The following is a 14,192-nucleotide window of genomic DNA, read 5'->3' as shown; positions in this document are numbered from 1 at the left end:
TCTTGGCATTAGTTCGTTTTTCAAAAGGGACGATAAGAAGGCAGAAAGAGTAGAATGGGAGATTGGGCTGGGGTGGGGGATTAATATATGGATGACAACCTGTAAAATAAAAATAATACAAAAATGCAAAAACCAGATTTAGTACCGTAATATCATAAGAGAAGGTGGCTTGAGGTACTACATGCTAACACAGACAACATGATATACAGCCCCGGGGTGGGGAGGGCGCGGGGGGATTCAGCGAGGAGTGGGGCAGGGGTCCTCCGTTTAGGCTGAGAGTCTTTGAATGGACTGCTGAATGGACTGGATCTGCTGCTTCAGCTGTGAGCCTTCTTTGCTGGCGACAGACCAGGCGATGACAGGCCTGGAGACCCTGCAGGCCCGCCCCAGGGCCTGCTTGGGGTGCACAAACACTCAGGGGTAGGGCACATTCTTATCCAAACAGGGGGGAAGGTGCAGGATGATCTCCAGCGGCTCAGCGTCTGCAACCATCACGATGAACTCAGAGACGCCTCTGATGAGGGTTTTGGCGGCTCCCTTAGCTCCTTTCGGATGCTGCCTGTAGTTACATGACTGCTGAACAAGGTCCAGTAGTTCCTTGGTGAGGTGGGCGTCAGGGGCCTTCTGATTTACATCAGCCTCAGTCCTGTCTGCCACTCCGTGGTCCCCTCCCCGGGAGCGCAGCTGACGCCAGAGGGGGAGCGCAAACCGGAGGAGTGGAAATTGAAGTATTTATTTCCGTGGTGACTAGACAATTATTGTAAAGTACAGGAGTGGTGTATAGGCATGGGGTGTTTTAATCCATTGAGAACCTGGATATGCTGCACTAAAACTTCTTATCGTTATAATTTAATGGGTGAAAAAAATTCTTGAACTACAGGAGTCTGTAGATGGGCCAAGTGTCTGGGAATTACATAATGCCATTAGGGGAATATCTAAAAGTTATTTGAATATGGAAATATGATATAGTTCAATTGGGCTTTTGTCTTTTATGAAATGGTTCTTATGGGAATATAGCAGAATCAACAAGAAATACAGCAGAAGTTGTTCAGAGTAAACTTTCCAGGAAGAGAATTCTCTATTCTACGTAACTTAATTTTCTAATGATTCTAGCTATAATTTAGTTTTGTTTCCAGATTATCTTTTGCCTGGTTTGGATCACTGGGGTTGAACAACACTGAGACAATAGATCTGCATCCAAGGACTTTTGAAATTGGAATTCAGCCCTAAGACAGCCTTAGAAATAAAGGAATATGTGGGGCATCTGGGCGGCTCAGTCAGTTGAGCCTCCGACTCTTGATTTTGGCTCAGGTCATGATCTCATAGTTCCTGAGATCAAGCCCCATTTTGGGCTTCTTGCTGAGAGCTCTGAGCCTGCTTGGGGTACTCTCTCTCTCCTGTCTCTGCCCTTTCTCCTGATTGTGCTCTCTCACTCTCTCTCAAAATAAATAAATATTTAAAAGAAAAGAAATGAAGGAATACTCAAACAAACAAGGACATGACAGTGCAAGAGGAAAAAAAACATAATGGAAAAATCAGGTCAAAAGAAGAAGGCTAGAGAAGCATTGTTGAAAAACAAACTAATTTGGAGAACCAATAATTTGCCCATTGGATATTATTATCTTTGACTAAGTGTCCACCGATTTAGCCTATGAGGCTGAGTTGGATCTGTGGATGTGTTCCTGAGGAAGCGTGGGTTTCTTTCAGTTTTAAAGATACTTGCTCGGTGTTTCTGGTGATATTGAGAAGGGGGTAGAGAGAGCTCCGTGGACTTGCATACGTTGGAGGCAATTCCAGACACCGGGGTTGAGCATCCAAAGATGAAATTCAAAGAATTCTAAGAACTTGACATTTTAGGGGCAACACAATAATTAAGATGCATAGTATGACAACCTGTACTGTGGCATGTTAATGTAAACCAGAGCTCCATTAACTAAAGTGGAAAAATCAGCTGTCCTAGCAGAACAATACAAGAGGGACTCAATTTAACTGGAGGTAAATCGGAAACATCAACATGAATTCATTGTTGTTGTTAAGGGATTATTGCTGTTACAGTATGTTAGGGACTGTCTTCTCTGATGTCATCTGCCTCCTTCCCGCAGTCCTGTGAAGCAATCTAAAATACATTTCAGTGCCCGATTTTGTCTTTTTTATCCTCCAGTATTGTTTTCCATTAAAAAGAAGCAGAGCTTTTCAAAATAGCTGATCCAGTGTCTTGGGGCAGGAAAAAAAATCAAGGTGAGCCTGGAACTTTTTTTCCCCAGAAAACAGACAGTTTCAGAGGAATCTGGATGTTAAATAGGTAAAGAGGCCAGCCTGAAAAGAGGACTTTTAGTGACAGCTTGAGGAGCAAGGAGGGAAGCAGCAATTGCCACCACTTACCATGTGTCTTAATTACCATATTGTTCCCTAAGATTTTGAATTCTTACATTTATTTTATTTTATTTTTTGATCTTCAGCCCAGGCATGCTGGAATTGCCTCCAAGACATGCAGGTCCAGAAGAGCCTTCCTCAGGAAAAACAAAAACCCACAAATCCAACTGCCAGCATGAGTAGAATCAATAGGCACTTAATTAAAGATAATAATGTGAGATAAGCAAGTTAGTGTTCCCAGAGGTTTTACTTTAAGTTTTTTTGATGTTTATTTATTTGTGTGTGTGTGTGTGTGTGTGCGTGCGTGTGTGTGTGTGTGAGAGAGAGAGAGAGAGAGAGAGAGGAGAGGGAGACACAGAATCAGAAGCAGGTTCCAGGCTCTGGGCTAACAGCACAGAACCCAACACAGGCCTCGAACTGTGAGACCGTGACCTGAGCGGAAGTCAGATGCTCAACTGAATAAGCCCACCAGAAGTTTTATTTTAAAACAGTGCTTCTCTAGCCTTTTCCTTTGGAAGTGATTTGTCCTGATAAATATGCTGCTATTTGCCTATTCATCTATTTTGAGGCAGGTTTAGGACTGAATTCCAATTCCATAAGCCAAATTTGGTAAAAGAACCTTGACTGTTTATAGTTAAAAAGCTCAAGGTAACACAAAGCATGCTAAAAGATCATTGTAGTACAGTCATATAGGCAATATTATGTATAAAAAATACTGAGGGGGGCGCCTGGGTGGCGCAGTCGGTTAAGCGTCCGACTTCAGCCAGGTCACGATCTCGCGGTTCGTGAGTTCGAGCCCCGCGTCAGGCTCTGGGCTGATGGCTCAGAGCCTGGAGCCTGTTTCTGATTCTGTGTCTCCCTCTCTCTCTGCCCCTCCCCCGTTCATGCTCTATCTCTCTCTGTCCCAAAAATAGATAAACGTTGAAAAAAAAAATTAAAAAAAAATACTGAGGATTGAGCAATTCAGATTATGTGAGTTTTTTTAACTTTCAGGTTAAAATTACAAATGCAAGCTTCTTTCTTTAAGGGGATAAAAATGTATAAAGCTATGCATAAAAAAAGAGAGAATATACTATAGAAAGAGGGACAAGGCTAAATTGATGGAACTGAACAGAAAACTAACCAACACTATTTTTTTTAAGTTAAAATCTTATTTATTGATAATCCAAAGGTTGACCTTGACCCTAGTAATACCAAACTTCGAGTAGCTCTTGATCAGACAAGCAAGACACTATTAAAGTGAGAAAAATGTACTGGAGAATGGAGAAGTACATCTAAATAAAAGATAAGGAGAGGGAAAGTTAAGCATAATGTAAATCCAAAATAGATCCTTTTTTTTTTTTTACAAGAACATGAAATTTAACAATTATGTCAGATAAATAAATTTAGGAATTGGTGATAAAATGAGAAGTTACATGATAGGGGTAGCACGACAGTAAAATATATACGTATAAATAGTTTTTTAGAAATAAAGATAGTTAACTATTACAGGAAAACAGGGAGAAAACAAAAATAAAACCAGGATCACTGTAGAGAAGCAACTCTGACCCAATAGAAGTTTGGTGCATTTTCTAGGCCCACCTAGAACTGCCTTCCTGGGGTCTTTTGGGAGCTGATCTGGGACAGCCTTTTGGCCCAACTGCAGGGTGGACCTGATGTGGGGCGCAGGGGAGGGAAGCCAGCATTACTTTGTCAGGATTAGAGGTAAAAACTAAAGACAAGAGAATATCTAGTCTTGACAAGGATGGGGGAAATGATCTACATCCTAGTGTTTCTCAGCAAGGCTGCTTCTGTGTGAACATGACAAAATCAGAAACACAAAAATGTTTCAGTCTGGCTCAGGTGTATGGTTGGCCCTTGAACAATACAGATTTGAACTGCACGGGTCCGTATCCATACAGATTGGTTTTGATACAGTCCGGTACTGTAAGTGTATTTTCTCTTCCTTATGATTTTCTTCATAACATTTTCTTTTCTTTAGCTTATTTTATTGTAAGAATACAGTTTTTAATACATGTAACATATAGGGGCACCTGAGTGGCTCGGTCAATGGAGCATCTGACTTCGGCTCAGGTAATGATTTCACTGTTTGTGAGTTTCAGCCCCACATCGGGTTCGCTGCTGTCAGTGCGCAGAGCCCCCTTTAGATCCTTTGTCCTTCTCTCTCTGCCCCTCCTATCCTTGTGCTCTCTCAGAAATAAATAAAATATTTAAAAAATACATATAATGTACAAAATATTTGTTCATCGACTGTTGATGTTATTAGTAAGCCTTCTGGTCAACAATAGGCTACTAGTTGCTAAATTTTAGGGGAGTCAAATTTATACTAAGATTGGGGCACCTGGGTGGTTCAGTTGGTTGGGTGGTCGACTTTGGCTCAGGTCTTGATCTGTTGTCTTTGAGTTCGAGCCCCGCATCAGGCTCCGTGCTGACAGCTTGGAGCCTGGAGCCTGCTTCAAATTCTGTGTATCCCTCTCTCTCTGCCCCCTTCCCCATTCGCACTCTGTGTCTCTCTGAATTTCAAAAATGAATAAATGTTAAAAAATTTAAAAAGTATTATACTGAAATTTTCGACTACTCAGGGGTCGGTGCTTCTAATCCCTGTGTTGATCAAGGTCAACCGTATTGCCATCTCCCTACTACTGAACAGTCACATGAAAATAGTGGACCTGCTGCTCAAATACCATTACAATGATTCTCCAAATATTACCACTCCGTTCAGTGATTCAGTCTTTTCCATGTAGTTTGAACTACATTTTTCACTTTTATAACTAGTATTGCACATATATTATTACGTGAATATTAAATACCCAGGGACGTGCTGAGCAGTCATTTATAAACAATTGGTGAGTAAAGTATGTTCTCAAAACCATTGTAAATTCACAACCATATTGTATTTTAGAAAATATATTTTTTCCTCCAAATTATTTTGAGGCTGTTGGTTTACCTGAACAGTGTCCCAAGCCCTACATTCTGCCTGGGTACACGGGTCTGAGGCACACAACTGAAAGCGCAGGTGAAGGGTGAATTTCGCTGCAATTAGTAGGCTCTGTTCTCAGAGGGAATCCAAGCCAAACGTAATTGCTCCAGTTCTCCGGCTAGATGTCTTGCATAAAAAATAATAACAGAAGGCAATTAAACACATGAACAGACTGAGGAAAATTGTGGTATGTTAACCCTGAAAGAGAACACACCTAAATGCCATCCTCGTGATTGTACTGTTTCATGATATGTCTGCTCTCAAAACGTGTTGCAGATATGTGTCTTGCAGAAAAACTGCTTTAAGTTCATGAAGACACGTAAATCATCTATGTATATATAAATTCCAATGCTACATTCATGAGATCGAAGCACCTTTTCATTCTTCTTCTAATCAGGATTTTTTTCCTTTTGTATCATTCTCGGTTGTGGTTCAAGTAAATGCAACAGAGATTTTGCTGTTTTTACTTATTACATAAACAATTCACCTGGTTTTAAAAGTGAGGCAAATAGGAGCACCTGGGTGGCTCAGTTGGTAGAACATCTAATGCTTGATCTCAGGGTCATGAGTTCAAGCCCCACATTAGGCGTGGAGCCTACTTAAAAAAGAAGGAAAGAAGGAAGGAAGGAAAAGCCATGCAAATAAGAACTGTAGAAGAGAGTCTCATGTTCATGTATACTTTACCAGCCAAGTATGTGAACTCTAGCTTGTTGTATGACAATTAAGAGGTTCAGGACTTTGAAGGCTCAGAGAGGCACAGACCAAGTGTAGGTATGGTTGGAAAACTGGGCGGAAGCCTGACAGAACTATGCTTTCCGATGTATCCACAAATTCTACCTACTTGGCTCCGTACACATTTATTTCTGGAACCACCTAGACTCTCCTCAATTGAAGAACATATTTCCAATCTTTCATCTCTTATGGGGAAGATTGGCAAATAATAATGTGATACATAGCCAAAGAATTATGTGATACATACTTCAGTTTTAAATGTTGTAAACAGGCAAGTCTATCATTTTGTTTTTTGATACAAAACTAAAATATACTTACATTTGCCTACCACTGGTCTATTTCATACGGGTTTCCTTTTATAAAACGGTTTCATTGAATCGATACGTATTGTCAACACACCAATAAAGATCCTAAAACACATATTTTACTTGGATCATTTATAGAGTAATCATGTGCTTCTATGTAACTATCAAGATTGAAATAAATCTAGTCTCAAAAAAATAGAGAATTCTCTGTATGTTTATGCTATTTCTCTTTCCAGACAACATCTAGAGAAATTAAGAGGTAACGATACTAAGGGAGTAATTAAGTGTTCCACATTTGGAAATACAATTTTTTTTCCTTTCAAAATAGAGCTTTCAGAGAGTCTGTTGTTTCAGAGAGGAATAAAGATCACCTAGAATTGGGAGAGCTGATGTGAATAGATTACCTAGAGCTGCTTCATTTGTCAAGTTGTGATTTCTCTCTCTCTTCCCTGGGCTAGTTTCATCTTTACCTTTTCTTTTGGGTAAAAGTAGATTTTCTTCTTCAGTCACTAAAACACTCAGTCATTATTTGGAACTATCAGAGACTTGGTTTATAGAGATAATAATTCAAAAATTTTTGGTGGATGATACTGCCCAAATATATGATCAAAGCCAGGTATTTTCAATGGGCAAATCCTGTTTTTTATGATGTAAATGCTTGGCATTTCTACTTCCCAGATTCCGAGCAAGTAAAAGCATCCTGGGAATGCCTAAACTCAAGTATTTGTAGTTATTAATAATTAGCATACTTACGGTAACCGTCACTCCATTTACAGAGATCTAGGTTTTATTAACCGTTTGCATCACTGTGCAAACCCATCAGCTTGAGCCATCCTGTCTAAGGTAGATCCAGAACCACTGGAAATTGAATTTGGCTCTCCTAAAAGTCTTAAAAAGTACTGTTTTTCTAAGAAGTCTAGGCTACATAATGGTTTTCTTACTCTGATGACTAGATCCACACCTTTTTACCACAACTCATTTAAAGCTGTTTGTTAGAGGTGGTTATAGTTTCTCTGAGGATTTAAAATGAGATTAAACACCTCTGACTCCTTTTAACACAACTGCTTCCTCCTTTTTCTCCCCAAGCTCACCACCACAATCCATTTCATATTTGCTTAACATTTATGATATGCCAAGAACTATAAAAAAAAAAAAAAGACAAAGTTTCTTCCTTTGAGATAGCAACTTCAAGTATCATCTCACTTTTACTGTGAGTGTTTGGGGAGCATTTCTCCCCATCATTTGTATATGTGTTATCAGGAAATAGAGGTGCTGGTACCCTTTTGAGCATGGGACATTTTATGCAAATGTTAGACAAGCCGATTGCTGAATTTGAATCTGGTAAGACATTGGCAAAATGGAATGAGGGAGAGTGACAGGACCATGGAAGAAGGGGCAAATGGGACAAACAACTGATGTCTAAGAGGACCAAAAAGAACAAAATAACCCTCAAGAGCTGGGAGCTGGCCTGGTCCGGTCAACTGGGCCATAGAGTTCATGGCACTCACGGCCAGGCCATGATGGTTTCCTGTTGAGCATAAACAATCTCTTAGAGCACCAACATTGGATGAGGGCACTTTGTCTTGGTAATGAAGTGAAACAAAAGCAAGACCACTGTGGAGTAGGGTCTGAGCTTAACAAAAAACAAGGTCACTATGAAATCATAAAAACAATCAAACATCCTGTCTCCCAGCAGAGTAACTCCTGGTCTGGTTCTTTACCAATGGCATCTCTCACCCCTCTTCGTTTCTCCTGCCTTCTAGATAAAAATGATCAAGGTACCCAATTATAGATACCCAATTACTTCCTGCCAGCATCCAATCCATGGCAGACACCTGCTTGTGTTGAACTCTTCTCCAAAATGTCTAACACGAGCCAAGTTCCCACAGAAAGTTCCTTCTCTTTCCTAATGAGATGCCCTCATAGTTCCTGCATGGTGTGTGGTCTCCGTGGTGTGTGGTCGCAGTGAGACCAGCCAAGAAACCACGTCTGTTTGACTTACAGATGTGTTACTTGTGGTTTTTGGCTGCAGTGCATAAACAAGAGTTAGGCCCAGGTTTAGGACTGCCATATACTTTCTTTTCTTTTCGGCTGTCAGAATCATCTGAGCTTGCTTTTAAAAATGCAGATGCCTGGGTTCAATCCTAGATCACTTGAACCTCTTCAGAGGGCCAGGAGCTGCATTTTAACAAGCTTCTCAGGTGAATGTTACATGCATGTAAGAGTGTATACAGAGCTTGACATGTTTTCCACGTGTGCTGAAGAAATGTCCATTCAAGTAAAGCCAGAGAGAGACTACCTTATATAATTCTGTACCCATTTTGTTGGAAGATAACTTCCAAAACTTGGCCAATTTTAAAAATACATTTTTAAAATGTATGATCGATCCCCGTTGTTCACAGATTGCGTGTCCATGAATTCACCTACTTGCTAAAATTTCTTTGTAATATCCAAATCAATACTCGTGGTACTTTCATGGTCATTTGTGGACTTGTGCAGAGCCTGGAAAAATTTGAATAGCCTGATGCACAGGTTCCCAGCTGAGGTCCAAGGAGGCGCCTCTGCCTTGTTTCAGCTCTCATGCTGGGATGCCAGGAGGATGGAGATGGTAGGGGGCAGGGCAAGAAAGTCCCACCCTGGGGGCAGTTGGAAGGGGTTTGATCCCAATTCTGGCATCTGCTAGGGAGATAGCCTCGGGTAAGTCACTTAGCTCTTCTGAAGCTTGTGTGTGCTGTCTCTCTTTATTATGGAAAGAATAGACATAACACAAAATTTGCCATTTCAACCATTTTTAGATGTACAATTTAGCGGTATTAAGTGCATTCCCAGTATTCTGCAACCACGACCACTATCCATTTCCAGAATTTTTCATCATCCCAAACAGAAACTCTATATCCATCAAACGATAACACACCATTTCCTTCTGGTCCCAGCCCCTGGCAACATCTACTCTACTTTCCGTTTCTAGGAACTTGCCTATTCTAGGAACCTTACATAAGTGGAATTATAAAATAGTTGTCCTTTGTGTCTGGCTTCTTTCACTTAGCATAATATTTTCAAGTTTTAACCACACTGTAGCATGTATCAGAATTTCATGCCTTGTTACAGATGAATAATATTCCATTGGATGTATATACCACGTTGTGTTTATCCATTCCCATGGACATTTGGGTTGTTTCCACCTTTTGCTTACGCTTACTGTAACACTGCTATAAACATTCATGTACAAGTATATGTTTAAGTCCCTATTTCCAACTCTTGGAGGTGTATAAATCCAGAAGCGGAACTGTGGAGTCATATGGTACTTCTGATGAGGGTTGGAAGCAGAAAAATGTTCACTGTTAGCCTGGAAGGCTGACCTATAGCCTGCATAGTTCCGATAAGGATCAAATACGTGCTGGTTGCCACATTTTTTTTTTAAAGAATTTATTTTAAATAATCTCTACACCCACTGTGGGGTTCAAACTCATAACCCCGAGACCAAGAGTCGCATGTTCTACTGACTGAATCTGCCAGGTGCCCCTGCTTGCCACATTCTTAATGGGTCTCATGACGGCTTGTAAATCTTACCGATAGTTAATATCCAACTGAATGATAGCACCAGAGAAATCTTGTGAAAGTAGTTTTGTGAGGAGAAATTCGAGGAAGACATTTATGATCTATTACTTCTTGCATGTCCCGTCCCCTCCCCCCTGAGCACTAAGCAGATAACCGCCAGCTTTCACATGGCTCAAGTGCAGGTCTTTCTATACTGTCCCTGTGCTACTTCAATAAACTTAATAAATTGAGCCATACAATGTCTCAAGAATTCTTTCCTGACCTTTGCACTCCACCACCCTGCAAACTGCTATGTTTAACTTTTTGAGGAACAGCCAACCTGTTTTCCACAGCTGTTGCAACATTTTACATTCCCACATTGCACAAGGGTGCCGATTTCTCCCTATATTTTCACCAATACTTGTTACTTTCCTTAAGAAAAAATAGCCATCCTAATGGGTGCAGAGGGCTCATTTTCTTCTTTGTAACCTGAAAAAAGTAGAATCTTCCAGGATGAATTGCTTTCATCTACTAGGATGAATTGTTTGAAGATTATGGTTGATGTTATATACAGTCTTCCCCCATTTCTCAAAAGTTCATGTTATGCCATTTCACTCTTACAAAAGACCTACATTAGTAACTCTTGTAGCTAACTTGAAAGAAATCCAAAGAGGACTTACACTTTTATAAAAAAGACAAAAAGTGAAAATAGCGGTCAGAGTTTGTTTTGTGGGTCATGCCCCTCATCTCTGCCCCCCAACAGCAAGAGTAACCCTAGTGGGTTTCTTTCCTGGGAACTACCCTCAGCATCTCAACATCAAGCTGCTGTAACTTTGAATCGTTCGTGAACATTTGTGCTTTATCTCAGTTTATTTGTGCGTCTGTTAGCAAGATGTGTCCGAACGTATCAGAAAAGCCTAAAAGAGGTTATTTTGGGGGTCTGGGAATGCTAAAAAGTTTTCTGTATAAATTAATAGTTGCTTTTTTTGCTTTATACCATTTTGGTGTCTGCCACCATTAATACCCCAATGAAAGTAGTTATACATGCCACTTCCTGGACTTGTGTGAGGATATCGTATACACCCATGAGGAAGACTGCTGGGCCACACACTGTACATGTACTTAGTTTAAGTACTGCCAGACTGCTCTTCAGAATGTGCATGAATCTATCTCCCATCCGTGAGTGCATGAGTCCTTCCTTAGTCCTACAACCTCTTCAGATCACCAGCAGGAAAGGAAGCTCAGAATTTCTGTCTTTTAAAGATCAAAAGTTTTTAAATATGATGAGGTTCAAATTATCCTTTTTTTTTTTTTTTAATCGTTTGTGCTTTGACCTTGCCTAACCCAAGATCACAAAGATTTTCTCCTATGTTTTCTTCCAGAAGTTTGGGCTTTTATAGTAATGCAAGTTAACGTTTGTTTATAGTATTTATGGTTCATTTTTTTCTGTATGAAAACCAAATAGTTCCAGTAATGTTTGTTGAAAAGACCATCTTTCTCAATTAATTGGCTTTGATGTCTGTCGGTAACCACTTGACTATATATGTGTGGATCTAAATTTTCGATTCTGTTCCATTAGTCTGTATCCATAAGTCTCTTCTTATTTCAATACCATGCTTTCTTCATTACTGATATATTACAGAAAACCTCAAAGTCAGGTTGTATAAATCTTTTTAAGATTTTCATCTATGTTGTAGTATGTATTAGAATTTCATTTGCTTTCATTGCTGAATAATATTTCATTGTATGACTATACCATATTTTGTGTATCCAGTTGTCAATTGGTAGATATTTGGGTTGTTTCCAGTTGGGCTATTATGAATAATTCTATGGACGTTTGTGTACACATTTTTTTGTGGGACATATGTATAACTCTCTTGTAGATATACCTTCAAGTTCAAATTTTTAATGTAATTATATATTATGAGATAATACACAATTATGCTTTAGAAAATTCACATAGACCATTTATTTCACTCTCTTAGGGTAGAATTCACACATGATAGTAATTCCATTTTATTTATTCATTTATGTATTTATACATTTTATTTTATTTTTGTTTTTAATTTTTCTAATTCCAGTATAAATTAACATACAGTGTTATATTAATTTCAGGTGTACAATATAGGGATTCAACAATTCTATACATTACTCGGTGTTCATTATGATAAATGTCTTGATTCCCTTCACCCATTTTACCCATCCCTCTACCCACCTCCCCTCTGATAGTCACCAGTTTGTTCTCTGCATCTAAGAGTTTGGTTTTTTGTCTCTTTTTGCTTTGTTCATTTGTTTTGGTTCTTAAATTCCTCATATAAGTAAAATCATATGGTATTTGTCTTTCTCTAACTTATTTCACTTAGCCTTACACCTTCTAGATCCGTCCATGTTTTTACAAATGGCAAGATTTAATTCTTTTTTTTATGGTTAAGTAATATTCCACTATGTTCATAGATATAGATATAGATATATAGATATCACTTCTTTGTCCTAATTCATCTATCAAAGGGCAGTTGGGTTGCTTTCATACTTTGGCTATTGTAAATAGTGCTGTGATAAAGGGGTGCATGTATCTTTTTAAATTAGTATTTTCCTATTCTTTGAGTAAGTACTTAGTGGCAGAATTACTGAATCATATGATAATTATCTTTTTAATTTATTAAGGTTTTCCACAGTGGCTGCACCAGTTTGCATTCCCATCAACAGGGTACAAGGGTTTCTTTTCCTCCACATCCTTGCCAACACCTGTTATTTCTTATGTTGTTGATTTTAGCCATTCTGACAGGTGTGAGGTGATATCTCATTGTAATTTTGATTTGCATTTCCCTGTTGGTAAGTGATGTTAGGCATATTTTTATGTATCTGTTGGCCATCTGGATGTCTTCTTTGGAGAAATGTCTGTTTATGTCTTCTGCGCATTTTTAAATTGGATTATTTGGGGTCTTTTGGTGTTGAGTTGTATAAGGTCTTTATATATTTTGGATACTAACCCCTTATTGAATATATCATTTGCAAATACCTTCTATTCAGTAGGTTGTCTTTTGTTTTGTTGATCATTTCCTTTTCTGTGCAGAAACTTTCCAATAGTCTATTTTACTTTTTATTTTGATTCCCTTGCCTTAGAGGTATATCCGGAAAAATGTTGCTACTGCCAACGTCAGAGAAATTACTCTTTATGCTTTTTTCTAGGATTTTTATGGTTTCAGGTCTCACATTTAGGTCTTTAATCCATTTTGAGTTTTTTTTTTCCTATAGCGTATGAAAGTGGTCCCTTGCACGTAGCTGTCCAGTTTTCCCAACACTGTTTATTGAAGAGACTGTCTTTTTCCCATTACATATTCTTGCCTTGTTTGTCAAAGATAAATTGACCATACAATCATAGATTTATTTATGGATTCTCTATTTTGTTCTATTGATTTATGTGTTTATTTTTGTGCCAGTACCATATTGTTTTGATTACCACTACTTTGTAGTATATCTTAAAATATGGGATTGTGATACCTCTAGTCTTCTTCTTTTTCAAGGTTGCTTTGGCTAGTCTTTTGTGGTTCCACACAAATTTTAGGATTATTTTTTCTAGTTCTGTGAAAAAAATTATTGGTATTTTAATAGGGATTGCATTAAATCTGTAGATTGCTTTGGGTAGCATGGACAATTTAACAATATTTGTTCTCCCAATGCATGAGTATAGATTATCTTTCCATTCCTTTGTGTCTTCTTCAATTTCTTTCATCAGTGTTTTAGTGTTGAGAGTATTGGTCTTTCACCTCCTTGTCATCTGCAATAGTGAAAGTTTAACTTCTTCTTTACCAACTTGGATGACTTCTATTTCTTTTAGTTATGTGATTGCTGTGGCTAGGACCTCCAGTACTATGTTAAATAAAAGTGATGAGAGTGGACAGCCTTGTCTTGTTCCTGATCTTGGGAGAAAAGCTCTAAGCTTTTCACCATTGAGTGTGATATTAGCTGTGGGTTTTTCACATATGGTCTTTATTATGTTGAGGTATATTCCCTCTAAACCTACTTTGCTGAACATTTTTATCATGAATGGATGTTGTAGTTTGTCAAATGCTTTCTCTGCATCTATTGAAATGATCATACAGCTTTATCCTTTCTCTTGTTAATATGATGTATCATGTTGATTTATTTACATATATTGAACCACTCTTGCAACCCAGGAATAAATACCACTTGATTATGGTGAATGAGTTTTGAATGTATTGTTGGATTCTGTTTGCTAATATTTTGTTAAGGATGCTTGCATC

General features: G+C 38.6%; 1 pseudogene; it reads right to left on the bottom strand.

Annotated features, from left to right (window-relative positions):
- Window positions 1-267: 267 nt before the first annotated feature.
- LOC122468828 lies at window positions 268-714 on the bottom strand (annotated as a pseudogene).
- Between the last annotated feature and the right edge of the window lie 13,478 nt (window positions 715-14,192).

Source organism: Prionailurus bengalensis, chromosome B1 (genome assembly GCF_016509475.1).
Source record: "Prionailurus bengalensis isolate Pbe53 chromosome B1, Fcat_Pben_1.1_paternal_pri, whole genome shotgun sequence".
NCBI lineage: Eukaryota > Metazoa > Chordata > Mammalia > Carnivora > Felidae > Prionailurus > Prionailurus bengalensis.
This window is presented reverse-complemented; position numbering and strand designations above follow the sequence as displayed.